At 32.4% G+C, this 13936-nt stretch overlaps 2 long non-coding RNA genes across 2 annotated transcripts; both read left to right on the forward strand.

Annotated features, from left to right (window-relative positions):
- The first annotated feature begins 1119 nt into the window (after positions 1-1119).
- LOC147067684 (uncharacterized) lies at positions 1120-2353 on the forward strand. Its single transcript, XR_015071423.1, has 3 exons — positions 1120-1324; positions 1448-1811; positions 1862-2353. It is a non-coding gene; the product is annotated as an uncharacterized LOC147067684 (long non-coding RNA).
- Positions 2354-6405: 4052 nt separating this feature from the next.
- Positions 6406-7715, forward strand: LOC147067685 (uncharacterized). Its single transcript, XR_015071422.1, has 3 exons — positions 6406-6643; positions 6767-7253; positions 7294-7715. It is a non-coding gene; the product is annotated as an uncharacterized LOC147067685 (long non-coding RNA).
- Positions 7716-13936: the final 6221 nt, after the last annotated feature.

The raw sequence follows: 13936 nt of genomic DNA on the forward strand, positions 1-13936 counted from the left end.
TGTTCTAAATAAGTTCTATAAAAGTTCTGAGACTTAGGAGTTCTAGGATTTTGGAGCAAGTTAGGTTAGGTTAGGTTAGGTTAGGTTATGTACTATAGAATTGGAGGAAAAAAGTTCTATATTTGTACTAAATAAGTTCTATAAAAGTTCTAAGACTTAGAAGTTCTAGGATTTTGGAGCAAGTTAGGTTAGGTTAGGTTAGGTTAGGTTATGTACTATAGAATTGGAGGAAAAAAGTTCTATATTTGTACTAAATAAGTTCTATAAAAGTTCTAAGACTTAGAAGTTCTAGGATTTTGGAGCAAGTTAGGTTAGGTTAGGTTAGGTTAGGTTATGTACTATAGAATTGGAGGAAAAAAGTTCTATAAATGTTCTAAATAAGTTCTATAAAAGTTCTGAGACTTAGAAGTTCTAGGATTTTGGAGCAAGTTAGGTTAGGTTAGGTTAGGTTAGGTTATGTACTATAGAATTGGAGGAAAAAAGTTCTATATTTGTACTAAATAAGTTCTATAAAAGTTCTAAGACTTAGAAGTTCTAGGATTTTGGAGCAAGTTAGGTTAGGTTAGGTTAGGTTAGGTTAGGTTAGGTTAGGTTAGGTTAGGTTAGGTTAGGTTAGGTACTATAGAATTGGAGGAAAAAAGTTCTATATTTGTACTAAATAAGTTCTATAAAAGTTCTAAGACTTAGAATTTCTAGAAATTTGGAGCTAGGTAGGTTAGGTTAGGTTAGGTTAGGTTATGTACTATAGAATTGGAGGAAAAAAGTTCTATAAATGTTCTAAATAAGTTCTATAAAAGTTCTGAGACTTAGAAGTTCTAGGATTTTGGAGCAAGTTAGGTTAGGTTAGGTTAGGTTATGTACTATAGAATTGGAGGAAAAAAGTTCTATATTTGTACTAAATAAGTTCTATAAAAGTTCTAAGACTTAGAATTTCTAGAAATTTGGAGCAAGTTAGGTTAGGTTAGGTTAGGTTAGGTTATGTACTATAGAATTGGAGGAAAAAAGTTCTATATTTGTACTAAATAAGTTCTATAAAAGTTCTAAGACTTAGAAGTTCTAGGATTTTGGAGCAAGTTAGGTTAGGTTAGGTTAGGTTAGGTTATGTACTATAGATTTGGAGGAAAAAAGTTCTATATTTGTACTAAATAAGTTCTATAAAAGTTCTAAGACTTAGAATTTCTAGAAATTTGGAGCTAGGTAGGTTAGGTTAGGTTAGGTTAGGTTATGTACTATAGAATTGGAGGAAAAAAGTTCTATAAATGTTCTAAATAAGTTCTATAAAAGTTCTGAGACTTAGGAGTTCTAGGATTTTGGAGCAAGTTAGGTTAGGTTAGGTTAGGTTAGGTTATGTACTATAGAATTGGAGGAAAAAAGTTCTATATTTGTACTAAATAAGTTCTATAAAAGTTCTAAGACTTAGAAGTTCTAGGATTTTGGAGCAAGTTAGGTTAGGTTAGGTTAGGTTAGGTTATGTACTATAGAATTGGAGGAAAAAAGTTCTATATTTGTACTAAATAAGTTCTATAAAAGTTCTAAGACTTAGAAGTTCTAGGATTTTGGAGCAAGTTAGGTTAGGTTAGGTTAGGTTAGGTTATGTACTATAGAATTGGAGGAAAAAAGTTCTATAAATGTTCTAAATAAGTTCTATAAAAGTTCTGAGACTTAGAAGTTCTAGGATTTTGGAGCAAGTTAGGTTAGGTTAGGTTAGGTTAGGTTATGTACTATAGAATTGGAGGAAAAAAGTTCTATATTTGTACTAAATAAGTTCTATAAAAGTTCTAAGACTTAGAAGTTCTAGGATTTTGGAGCAAGTTAGGTTAGGTTAGGTTAGGTTAGGTTAGGTTAGGTTAGGTTAGGTTAGGTTAGGTTAGGTTATGTACTATAGAATTGGAGGAAAAAAGTTCTATATTTGTACTAAATAAGTTCTATAAAAGTTCTAAGACTTAGAATTTCTAGAAATTTGGAGCAAGTTAGGTTAGGTTAGGTTAGGTTAGGTTATGTACTATAGAATTGGAGGAAAAAAGTTCTATATTTGTACTAAATAAGTTCTATAAAAGTTCTAAGACTTAGAAGTTCTAGGATTTTGGAGCAAGTTAGGTTAGGTTAGGTTAGGTTAGGTTATGTACTATAGATTTGGAGGAAAAAAGTTCTATATTTGTACTAAATAAGTTCTATAAAAGTTCTAAGACTTAGAATTTCTAGAAATTTGGAGCTAGGTAGGTTAGGTTAGGTTAGGTTAGGTTAGGTTAGGTTATGTACTATAGAATTGGAGGAAAAAAGTTCTATAAATGTTCTAAATAAGTTCTATAAAAGTTCTGAGACTTAGAAGTTCTAGGATTTTGGAGCAAGTTAGGTTAGGTTAGGTTAGGTTAGGTTATGTACTATAGAATTGGAGGAAAAAAGTTCTATATTTGTACTAAATAAGTTCTATAAAAGTTCTAAGACTTAGAAGTTCTAGGATTTTGGAGCAAGTTAGGTTAGGTTAGGTTAGGTTAGGTTAGGTACTATAGAATTGGAGGAAAAAAGTTCTATATTTGTACTAAATAAGTTCTATAAAAGTTCTAAGACTTAGAATTTCTAGAAATTTGGAGCTAGGTAGGTTAGGTTAGGTTAGGTTAGGTTATGTACTATAGAATTGGAGGAAAAAAGTTCTATAAATGTTCTAAATAAGTTCTATAAAAGTTCTGAGACTTAGAAGTTCTAGGATTTTGGAGCAAGTTAGGTTAGGTTAGGTTAGGTTATGTACTATAGAATTGGAGGAAAAAAGTTCTATATTTGTACTAAATAAGTTCTATAAAAGTTCTAAGACTTAGAATTTCTAGAAATTTGGAGCAAGTTAGGTTAGGTTAGGTTAGGTTAGGTTATGTACTATAGAATTGGAGGAAAAAAGTTCTATATTTGTACTAAATAAGTTCTATAAAAGTTCTAAGACTTAGAAGTTCTAGGATTTTGGAGCAAGTTAGGTTAGGTTAGGTTAGGTTAGGTTATGTACTATAGATTTGGAGGAAAAAAGTTCTATATTTGTACTAAATAAGTTCTATAAAAGTTCTAAGACTTAGAATTTCTAGAAATTTGGAGCTAGGTAGGTTAGGTTAGGTTAGGTTAGGTTATGTACTATAGAATTGGAGGAAAAAAGTTCTATAAATGTTCTAAATAAGTTCTATAAAAGTTCTGAGACTTAGAAGTTCTAGGATTTTGGAGCAAGTTAGGTTAGGTTAGGTTAGGTTAGGTTATGTACTATAGAATTGGAGGAAAAAAGTTCTATATTTGTACTAAATAAGTTCTATAAAAGTTCTAAGACTTAGAATTTCTAGAAATTTGGAGCAAGTTAGGTTAGGTTAGGTTAGGTTAGGTTATGTACTATAGAGTTATGTACTATAGAATTGGAGGAAAAAAGTTCTATATTTGTACTAAATAAGTTCTATAAAAGTTCTAAGACTTAGAAGTTCTAGGATTTTGGAGCAAGTTAGGTTAGGTTAGGTTAGGTTAGGTTAGGTACTATAGAATTGGAGGAAAGAAGTTCTATATTTGTACTAAATAAGTTCTATAAAAGTTCTAAGACTTAGAATTTCTAGAAATTTGGAGCTAGGTAGGTTAGGTTAGGTTAGGTTATGTACTATAGAATTGGAGGAAAAAAGTTCTATAAATGTTCTAAATAAGTTCTATAAAAGTTCTGAGACTTAGAAGTTCTAGGATTTTGGAGCAAGTTAGGTTAGGTTAGGTTAGGTTAGGTTATGTACTATAGAATTGGAGGAAAAAAGTTCTATATTTGTACTAAATAAGTTCTATAAAAGTTCTAAGACTTAGAAGTTCTAGGATTTTGGAGCAAGTTAGGTTAGGTTAGGTTAGGTTATGTACTATAGAATTGGAGGAAAAAAGTTCTATATTTGTACTAAATAAGTTCTATAAAAGTTCTAAGACTTAGAAGTTCTAGGATTTTGGAGCAAGTTAGGTTAGGTTAGGTTAGGTTAGGTTATGTACTATAGAATTGGAGGAAAAAAGTTCTATAAATGTTCTAAATAAGTTCTATAAAAGTTCTGAGACTTAGAAGTTCTAGGATTTTGGAGCAAGTTAGGTTAGGTTAGGTTAGGTTAGGTTATGTACTATAGAATTGGAGGAAAAAAGTTCTATATTTGTACTAAATAAGTTCTATAAAAGTTCTAAGACTTAGAAGTTCTAGGATTTTGGAGCAAGTTAGGTTAGGTTAGGTTAGGTTAGGTTAGGTACTATAGAATTGGAGGAAAAAAGTTCTATATTTGTACTAAATAAGTTCTATAAAAGTTCTAAGACTTAGAATTTCTAGAAATTTGGAGCTAGGTAGGTTAGGTTAGGTTAGGTTAGGTTATGTACTATAGAATTGGAGGAAAAAAGTTCTATAAATGTTCTAAATAAGTTCTATAAAAGTTCTGAGACTTAGAAGTTCTAGGATTTTGGAGCAAGTTAGGTTAGGTTAGGTTAGGTTATGTACTATAGAATTGGAGGAAAAAAGTTCTATATTTGTACTAAATAAGTTCTATAAAAGTTCTAAGACTTAGAAGTTCTAGGATTTTGGAGCAAGTTAGGTTAGGTTAGGTTAGGTTATGTACTATAGAATTGGAGGAAAAAAGTTCTATATTTGTACTAAATAAGTTCTATAAAAGTTCTAAGACTTAGAAGTTCTAGGATTTTGGAGCAAGTTAGGTTAGGTTAGGTTAGGTTAGGTTATGTACTATAGAATTGGAGGAAAAAAGTTCTATAAATGTTCTAAATAAGTTCTATAAAAGTTCTGAGACTTAGAAGTTCTAGGATTTTGGAGCAAGTTAGGTTAGGTTAGGTTAGGTTAGGTTATGTACTATAGAATTGGAGGAAAAAAGTTCTATATTTGTACTAAATAAGTTCTATAAAAGTTCTAAGACTTAGAAGTTCTAGGATTTTGGAGCAAGTTAGGTTAGGTTAGGTTAGGTTAGGTTATGTACTATAGAATTGGAGGAAAAAAGTTCTATATTTGTACTAAATAAGTTCTATAAAAGTTCTAAGACTTAGAAGTTCTAGGATTTTGGAGCAAGTTAGGTTAGGTTAGGTTAGGTTAGGTTATGTACTATAGAATTGGAGGAAAAAAGTTCTATAAATGTTCTAAATAAGTTCTATAAAAGTTCTGAGACTTAGAAGTTCTAGGATTTTGGAGCAAGTTAGGTTAGGTTAGGTTAGGTTAGGTTATGTACTATAGAATTGGAGGAAAAAAGTTCTATATTTGTACTAAATAAGTTCTATAAAAGTTCTAAGACTTAGAATTTCTAGAAATTTGGAGCAAGTTAGGTTAGGTTAGGTTAGGTTAGGTTATGTACTATAGAATTGGAGGAAAAAAGTTCTATATTTGTACTAAATAAGTTCTATAAAAGTTCTAAGACTTAGAAGTTCTAGGATTTTGGAGCAAGTTAGGTTAGGTTAGGTTAGGTTAGGTTATGTACTATAGATTTGGAGGAAAAAAGTTCTATATTTGTACTAAATAAGTTCTATAAAAGTTCTAAGACTTAGAATTTCTAGAAATTTGGAGCTAGGTAGGTTAGGTTAGGTTAGGTTAGGTTATGTACTATAGAATTGGAGGAAAAAAGTTCTATAAATGTTCTAAATAAGTTCTATAAAAGTTCTGAGACTTAGAAGTTCTAGGATTTTGGAGCAAGTTAGGTTAGGTTAGGTTAGGTTAGGTTATGTACTATAGAATTGGAGGAAAAAAGTTCTATATTTGTACTAAATAAGTTCTATAAAAGTTCTGAGACTTAGAAGTTCTAGGATTTTGGAGCAAGTTAGGTTAGGTTAGGTTAGGTTATGTACTATAGATTTGGAGGAAAAAAGTTCTATATTTGTACTAAATAAGTTCTATAAAAGTTCTAAGACTTAGAATTTCTAGAAATTTGGAGCAAGTTAGGTTAGGTTAGGTTAGGTTAGGTTATGTACTATAGAATTGGAGGAAAAAAGTTCTATATTTGTACTAAATAAGTTCTATAAAAGTTCTAAGACTTAGAAGTTCTAGGATTTTGGAGCAAGTTAGGTTAGGTTAGGTTAGGTTAGGTTATGTACTATAGATTTGGAGGAAAAAAGTTCTATATTTGTACTAAATAAGTTCTATAAAAGTTCTAAGACTTAGAATTTCTAGAAATTTGGAGCTAGGTAGGTTAGGTTAGGTTAGGTTAGGTTATGTACTATAGAATTGGAGGAAAAAAGTTCTATAAATGTTCTAAATAAGTTCTATAAAAGTTCTGAGACTTAGAAGTTCTAGGATTTTGGAGCAAGTTAGGTTAGGTTAGGTTAGGTTAGGTTATGTACTATAGAATTGGAGGAAAAAAGTTCTATATTTGTACTAAATAAGTTCTATAAAAGTTCTAAGACTTAGAAGTTCTAGGATTTTGGAGCAAGTTAGGTTAGGTTAGGTTAGGTTAGGTTATGTACTATAGAATTGGAGGAAAAAAGTTCTATATTTGTACTAAATAAGTTCTATAAAAGTTCTAAGACTTAGAAGTTCTAGGATTTTGGAGCAAGTTAGGTTAGGTTAGGTTAGGTTAGGTTATGTACTATAGATTTGGAGGAAAAAAGTTCTATATTTGTACTAAATAAGTTCTATAAAAGTTCTAAGACTTAGAATTTCTAGAAATTTGGAGCTAGGTAGGTTAGGTTAGGTTAGGTTAGGTTATGTACTATAGAATTGGAGGAAAAAAGTTCTATAAATGTTCTAAATAAGTTCTATAAAAGTTCTGAGACTTAGGAGTTCTAGGATTTTGGAGCAAGTTAGGTTAGGTTAGGTTAGGTTAGGTTATGTACTATAGAATTGGAGGAAAAAAGTTCTATATTTGTACTAAATAAGTTCTATAAAAGTTCTAAGACTTAGAAGTTCTAGGATTTTGGAGCAAGTTAGGTTAGGTTAGGTTAGGTTAGGTTATGTACTATAGAATTGGAGGAAAAAAGTTCTATATTTGTACTAAATAAGTTCTATAAAAGTTCTAAGACTTAGAAGTTCTAGGATTTTGGAGCAAGTTAGGTTAGGTTAGGTTAGGTTAGGTTATGTACTATAGAATTGGAGGAAAAAAGTTCTATAAATGTTCTAAATAAGTTCTATAAAAGTTCTGAGACTTAGAAGTTCTAGGATTTTGGAGCAAGTTAGGTTAGGTTAGGTTAGGTTAGGTTATGTACTATAGAATTGGAGGAAAAAAGTTCTATATTTGTACTAAATAAGTTCTATAAAAGTTCTAAGACTTAGAAGTTCTAGGATTTTGGAGCAAGTTAGGTTAGGTTAGGTTAGGTTAGGTTAGGTTAGGTTAGGTTAGGTTAGGTTAGGTTAGGTTATGTACTATAGAATTGGAGGAAAAAAGTTCTATATTTGTACTAAATAAGTTCTATAAAAGTTCTAAGACTTAGAATTTCTAGAAATTTGGAGCAAGTTAGGTTAGGTTAGGTTAGGTTAGGTTATGTACTATAGAATTGGAGGAAAAAAGTTCTATATTTGTACTAAATAAGTTCTATAAAAGTTCTAAGACTTAGAAGTTCTAGGATTTTGGAGCAAGTTAGGTTAGGTTAGGTTAGGTTAGGTTATGTACTATAGATTTGGAGGAAAAAAGTTCTATATTTGTACTAAATAAGTTCTATAAAAGTTCTAAGACTTAGAATTTCTAGAAATTTGGAGCTAGGTAGGTTAGGTTAGGTTAGGTTAGGTTAGGTTAGGTTATGTACTATAGAATTGGAGGAAAAAAGTTCTATAAATGTTCTAAATAAGTTCTATAAAAGTTCTGAGACTTAGAAGTTCTAGGATTTTGGAGCAAGTTAGGTTAGGTTAGGTTAGGTTAGGTTAGGTTAGGTTAGGTTAGGTTAGGTTAGGTTAGGTTAGGTTAGGTTAGGTTAGGTTAGGTTAGGTTAGGTTAGGTTAGGTTAGGTTAGGTTAGGTTAGGTTAGGTTAGGTTAGGTTAGGTTAGGTTAGGTTAGGTTAGGTTAGGTTAGGTTAGGTTAGGTTAGGTTAGGTTAGGTTAGGTTAGGTTAGGTTAGGTTAGGTTAGGTTAGGTTAGGTTAGGTTAGGTTAGGTTAGGTTAGGTTAGGTTAGGTTAGGTTAGGTTAGGTTAGGTTAGGTTAGGTTAGGTTAGGTTAGGTTAGGTTAGGTTAGGTTAGGTTAGGTTAGGTTAGGTTAGGTTAGGTTAGGTTAGGTTAGGTTAGGTTAGGTTAGGTTAGGTTAGGTTAGGTTAGGTTAGGTTAGGTTAGGTTAGGTTAGGTTAGGTTAGGTTAGGTTAGGTTAGGTTAGGTTAGGTTAGGTTAGGTTAGGTTAGGTTAGGTTAGGTTAGGTTAGGTTAGGTTAGGTTAGGTTAGGTTAGGTTAGGTTAGGTTAGGTTAGGTTAGGTTAGGTTAGGTTAGGTTAGGTTAGGTTAGGTTAGGTTAGGTTAGGTTAGGTTAGGTTAGGTTAGGTTAGGTTAGGTTAGGTTAGGTTAGGTTAGGTTAGGTTAGGTTAGGTTAGGTTAGGTTAGGTTAGGTTAGGTTAGGTTAGGTTAGGTTAGGTTAGGTTAGGTTAGGTTAGGTTAGGTTAGGTTAGGTTAGGTTAGGTTAGGTTAGGTTAGGTTAGGTTAGGTTAGGTTAGGTTAGGTTAGGTTAGGTTAGGTTAGGTTAGGTTAGGTTAGGTTAGGTTAGGTTAGGTTAGGTTAGGTTAGGTTAGGTTAGGTTAGGTTAGGTTAGGTTAGGTTAGGTTAGGTTAGGTTAGGTTAGGTTAGGTTAGGTTAGGTTAGGTTAGGTTAGGTTAGGTTAGGTTAGGTTAGGTTAGGTTAGGTTAGGTTAGGTTAGGTTAGGTTAGGTTAGGTTAGGTTAGGTTAGGTTAGGTTAGGTTAGGTTAGGTTAGGTTAGGTTAGGTTAGGTTAGGTTAGGTTAGGTTAGGTTAGGTTAGGTTAGGTTAGGTTAGGTTAGGTTAGGTTAGGTTAGGTTAGGTTAGGTTAGGTTAGGTTAGGTTAGGTTAGGTTAGGTTAGGTTAGGTTAGGTTAGGTTAGGTTAGGTTAGGTTAGGTTAGGTTAGGTTGGGCTGTAGGTACGTGATAATTGTTATGTTACATTGGTTGGTTACATTATATCTTATCACATTGTAATATATTGTTATATAAAACTTATAAGAAGTTATAATAAATATATATATTTAATTATAAATAACTTGTTAGAAAATTTATATATCTTGTTAGAAGTTTTACTTGTTAGAAATATTAATAAATATATTATTAAATACAATAAACTTGTTAAATATTATAATAAACTTGTTTGAAGTTATAATAAATATGTTATAACTTGTAATAATACTTGTTAGATATAATAATAAATATATTAACAAATATGTCAACTATATTTGCATATAAACTTGTTGGAAATTGTTTTAAATTTATGTGAAATTTTATTAAACTTGTAGAAACTCAAAGAGATTGCTCATAGAAATTATAATAAATATATTATATATTTATCAACATATAAACATTTGAGAAAATATATTAATCCTCTTAGAAATTATGTTAAATTTATTGGAAATTTCATTTAACTTGTAGACACTCAAAGATATTACTCAAAGAAATTAAAATAACAATATTAGAAGCTTATGTACTGTTTTTTTTACATATAAACATCTAAGATATTGCATTAAAATTATTAAAATTTTCATTAAACTTGTAGAAACCCTAAGATATTATTCATATAAATTATAAAAAAAATATTAGATATTTTTCAACTATATTTACATATAAATATTTTAGATATTACATTAAAATTATTGGACTTTTCATTAAACTTGTAGAAACCCAAAGATATTATTCATATAAATTATAATAAAAAAAACATTAGATATTTATCAACTATATTTACGTATAAACATGTCAGATATTTTATTAAACTTAAATAATTTATATTGAGTAACTTAGTAAATTATATTAACTACATAAACAGTTTAGAAATTATATTAACTATGTCATAAATAATATAAACTAAGTTATATTGTCATTATAATCATATCATAAATGATTATAATATCATTTAATATGATATGAAAATTAGTCTTGAAAAAAACCTTGAGGCAATCATATAGAATATAATATACATGTTGAAATGTTTAATTTCCAACACTTGATAGTAATATTTCTAATTAATATAATAATTAATGTGAATTTAAATGTGTTGTTATTTTATTTTATCTAAATAATATAACAACATTTATCATTAACATGTTAGAGTATCCCTGTAGGCAGTCAGGGTTACTCGATCCATTTTTTTTATGTAAATACTCGCTACCTCACGATATGTCACTTTGACGTTTCGACGCTATGATATTATTTATCTAACTTTAATGCTCTCGTAAACCTTTAGAATGCTATTTGAGTGATCATTTAATGTTCAATGGTATCAAGCGATATCTAATTATATCACATAAGGTAAAACAAAATGAAATCGAGGAACATTATGCGCTTATGATTTTCACCTGTCAAAAATTGTACGCGATATCTCGCGGAGTTAATGTGATTGACGAAAGCGAGTATCTATTGAAATTGCCGATGGACAGTTATGAGATAGCACGATCACGAAGCGGCTTTAACCTAATAATGTATATCTATCTTATAAACAAGGTTAATATAATCATAAGTTAGGTATGCGTGCGAATGACAGTCGATGTTTTCGGAGAGCATCGAGGAGGCTCAGTATGGATAATGCATCATATAGGAACACAATAGCATATATTATGTGTGTGGTCTTCCGATCATTACGTATGTCTTTTTATACAGTGATTGTTGATTTAATAGTGCATCAATCGAATGTCAAATGCAAAAGCTAGATTAGGAATAGCATCTACACATAATGCACACAATAGCAATCGAGACGGGTGGTGAATGCAATAATAAGGTGTCTACCTATATTATATTCTCTCATACGATAATAATTATTGTTGAATCGATTGTCAAATGCAATTTTATAGTTAGGTTATGATGTGTCAAATGAGTTCGATCAGAGACAAACAGATGTCCCGCCATCTGTGCGCGCTTACTTGAATTAATTTAAGACACGTGAACAAGCCGTTTCAAGTATTTCTCAAGAGATGTCGTCAGTATTGCGGATACGGAAATACTTAACAGTCAATATAAAACTAATCGGTTATGTATTCTCAAAATTCAGCCTGCCATTAATTATTGTTTAATAGTTAATAATAATATAATTAAACTTTAATAATTGTATCTAAATATGCTTTGATAAATTTATTTATTTATTTATTTATTTACAGGGCAATAATAATTTATTATGTATAGGTCAACATCGATCGCAAATGTCAGTTTGACATATTCATTTACGCGAGGCAGATTAGAATGAATAATTTTATTATTTAAAGCAAGCATCTATCGATATGGGGGACGTAACCAAATATAAGGATATTATAATTATAAGATAGGTAGGTAGGTATGAAGATGAGAGTCGAAGTATTCGACCGACACGACAATGACAATCGTCGACATAATCTGACGTCTACGAACATTGAAATGAATAAGCAGGTACTATAAGATGGGTAACGTATAATAAATATCATCTATGCAATTCTCTCATATAGGTACATATAGGTACAATAATTTATTGTTGAATCGTAATGCATGAGATAATGCATCATAATGATATTTTAGGTTAGTATGCAAATGACAGCTGTGATGTCCGATGTAAATTGAAATGAATAAGTATTTAAAGCAATCGTATGACAATCATACAGTAATAAATTGTCGATCGGATTGTCAAATAATGCAATCGACGACGGATACAATGTCAATGTGTCAAGTCATCTCGTTTAGCGACACACAGATGTCGCCGTCGCTCACAATTTGAATAAGCACGGCGAGCGCTGACCATAAATATAGAGAGAAGGGGCGCGGTCACACCTCTAGTGTCTATGCTTTCGGGGAGGTATCTCAAAATAGCCAGCGAATGACGAGGCGAAGTGGCGATGCGCGCGTCGCATATATATTGGAAAACTCGGCGCCACCAGGAAGATCGGCGATATGTTATTGTTGAAATTTGAAAAATAAATGCCGCGAGCACCGTTCGCGATTGTGTCATTTTGCCCACACGATAGCATATCTCGCTTTAATTAACCTCTTCTTTTACGGTCTCTTTTTGACCGACCTTGACTCGCGTTGTATTCGTTTGATAAATATCGAAATACGGCGGACGCGTAAGCTGACGTGTCAAAATTTTGTATGGCCGATCGATCGCCGGTTAAGTCAAGAGTCACATGTTAAAGGTCGATCCGTCACCGAGTTCATGCGCCCGCGGGCATATAACGCCCCACAGAAGGGTTTCACACGATATTCTGGAAGTTAGGGCGAAAACTGGAAAAGTTTTTTTTTTTTGGAAACATTCTCGCGTATGCAAGGCCGTATCCCACCATTCATACCGCTGGTCACCGGGTCCGTCGGTGAGGAGGGCGGGCGGGAAAAAAAACCTCCGCAGAGATCGGACGTCTGCTCGGCCTATTATTTTTCATGTATTTTTGATTTTTCATAGGTTCATCGACTGAATGCGGTATGACGTTATTGCGTCTTCGTACATGTCTTATTATACTGGGAGGTTGCGTTTTCAAGGCTGTTCTGATGTAATGTCTTGATATTTTGTCTGTCGACAATGAACAATATAGGTAGGTAGGTAGGTATTTCGTATCCATCAAACACCTCGAAACATTGCTGTATTTATGCATCACTCCAGCGGTCATGGGCATGATTACCCGCATATAATATAATATTAATCTTAATCTAGATCTATCATAATGACATCGGAATATATATCTAGGAAGATAATATGGTGACATCATAGCTATATTTATGCATTATTCCCGCCGCCTTAGGTATAATTACCTGTAAATTATATTATTAATCTATCGAACGGGCGGGTATAATTAATAGTCATGAGGGAAACGGAGCATTAGGCGGCCACCTAGGTGGGTATTATATTTTATCCTTCATCAGGCAGGCGCCAGCCAGACGGATCAGGCCGTCGGTCGTCTGGTGATAATTATTTATTATGGCATATTTTGCGAAGTAACCGTTCAATCCGCCAGGTGACAGCGGCGGCGGTGGCGCGAACGGAGGCTAAATTCAAATTTTCCTAGATGATTTTCGCAAAAACGCCGAGAATATTGATTTTTCCGGCTCGATATTTACATTACGGCTTCAGTATGACCGTTCGCCGTGTAATCTATCATTTTAAATGCGCTCGATTCGCTTCGATCCGAAGTTTATTTCATTTCTCTCATTCTCCCGTCCGAGAGCGCTATGACTCGGTATAGCGCAAAGGCGAGAGGAACAAGACACTTTTGCAATCCAATTTAACTATCTTATTAGAGGACGGAAAACGTTTAAACTCTGGATTATGTCAATGCGTATCGTCATAAGCGTTCACGCACCGCGGTCGCACGCATCGTCGGCCGCAGTCGACGACAATTAATATTATAAGATCCTAGGATAGCCGATTACTGCAGATCCGACTTAAGTTTAGTAAACGGGCCGTTAAAAATCGGAAATCGCTGTCAGGGTTCCGCATATTATGACGCGGTGAATTATCAAATTGTACGAGATACATTTCGCATTAATCTTGTCAAAATCTTTCGTCAATTCAGAAGACCGGTCACCGAAGACACGGCCGCCGGCATCACAATTTAGAAATTGGTTTTTCTTCTAATCGGGAGATCTAATACTCAATTATGAACGATTATTTATCACGAACTCGAGTATATATATTTATATATTATACGATTCATCAATATTTAGGTAGGTAGGTAGGTAGGTAGGTAATCTGTAACGGGGGATACACGATCATTCTTCTTTTTCGAGACGCATATTTCACCCGACAGATGGCAGCGCGCAGCGACGCGCCCACGTGACTTCTCGCGCGAAGCGTGATGCGATTCGAATTCAAGGCTACGGATTATATTT

This window comes from Rhyacophila brunnea, unplaced genomic scaffold, assembly GCF_057557595.1.
Source record: "Rhyacophila brunnea isolate RB1 unplaced genomic scaffold, BYU_Rbru_1.0 scaffold_331, whole genome shotgun sequence".
Taxonomy (NCBI): Eukaryota; Metazoa; Arthropoda; class Insecta; order Trichoptera; family Rhyacophilidae; genus Rhyacophila; species Rhyacophila brunnea.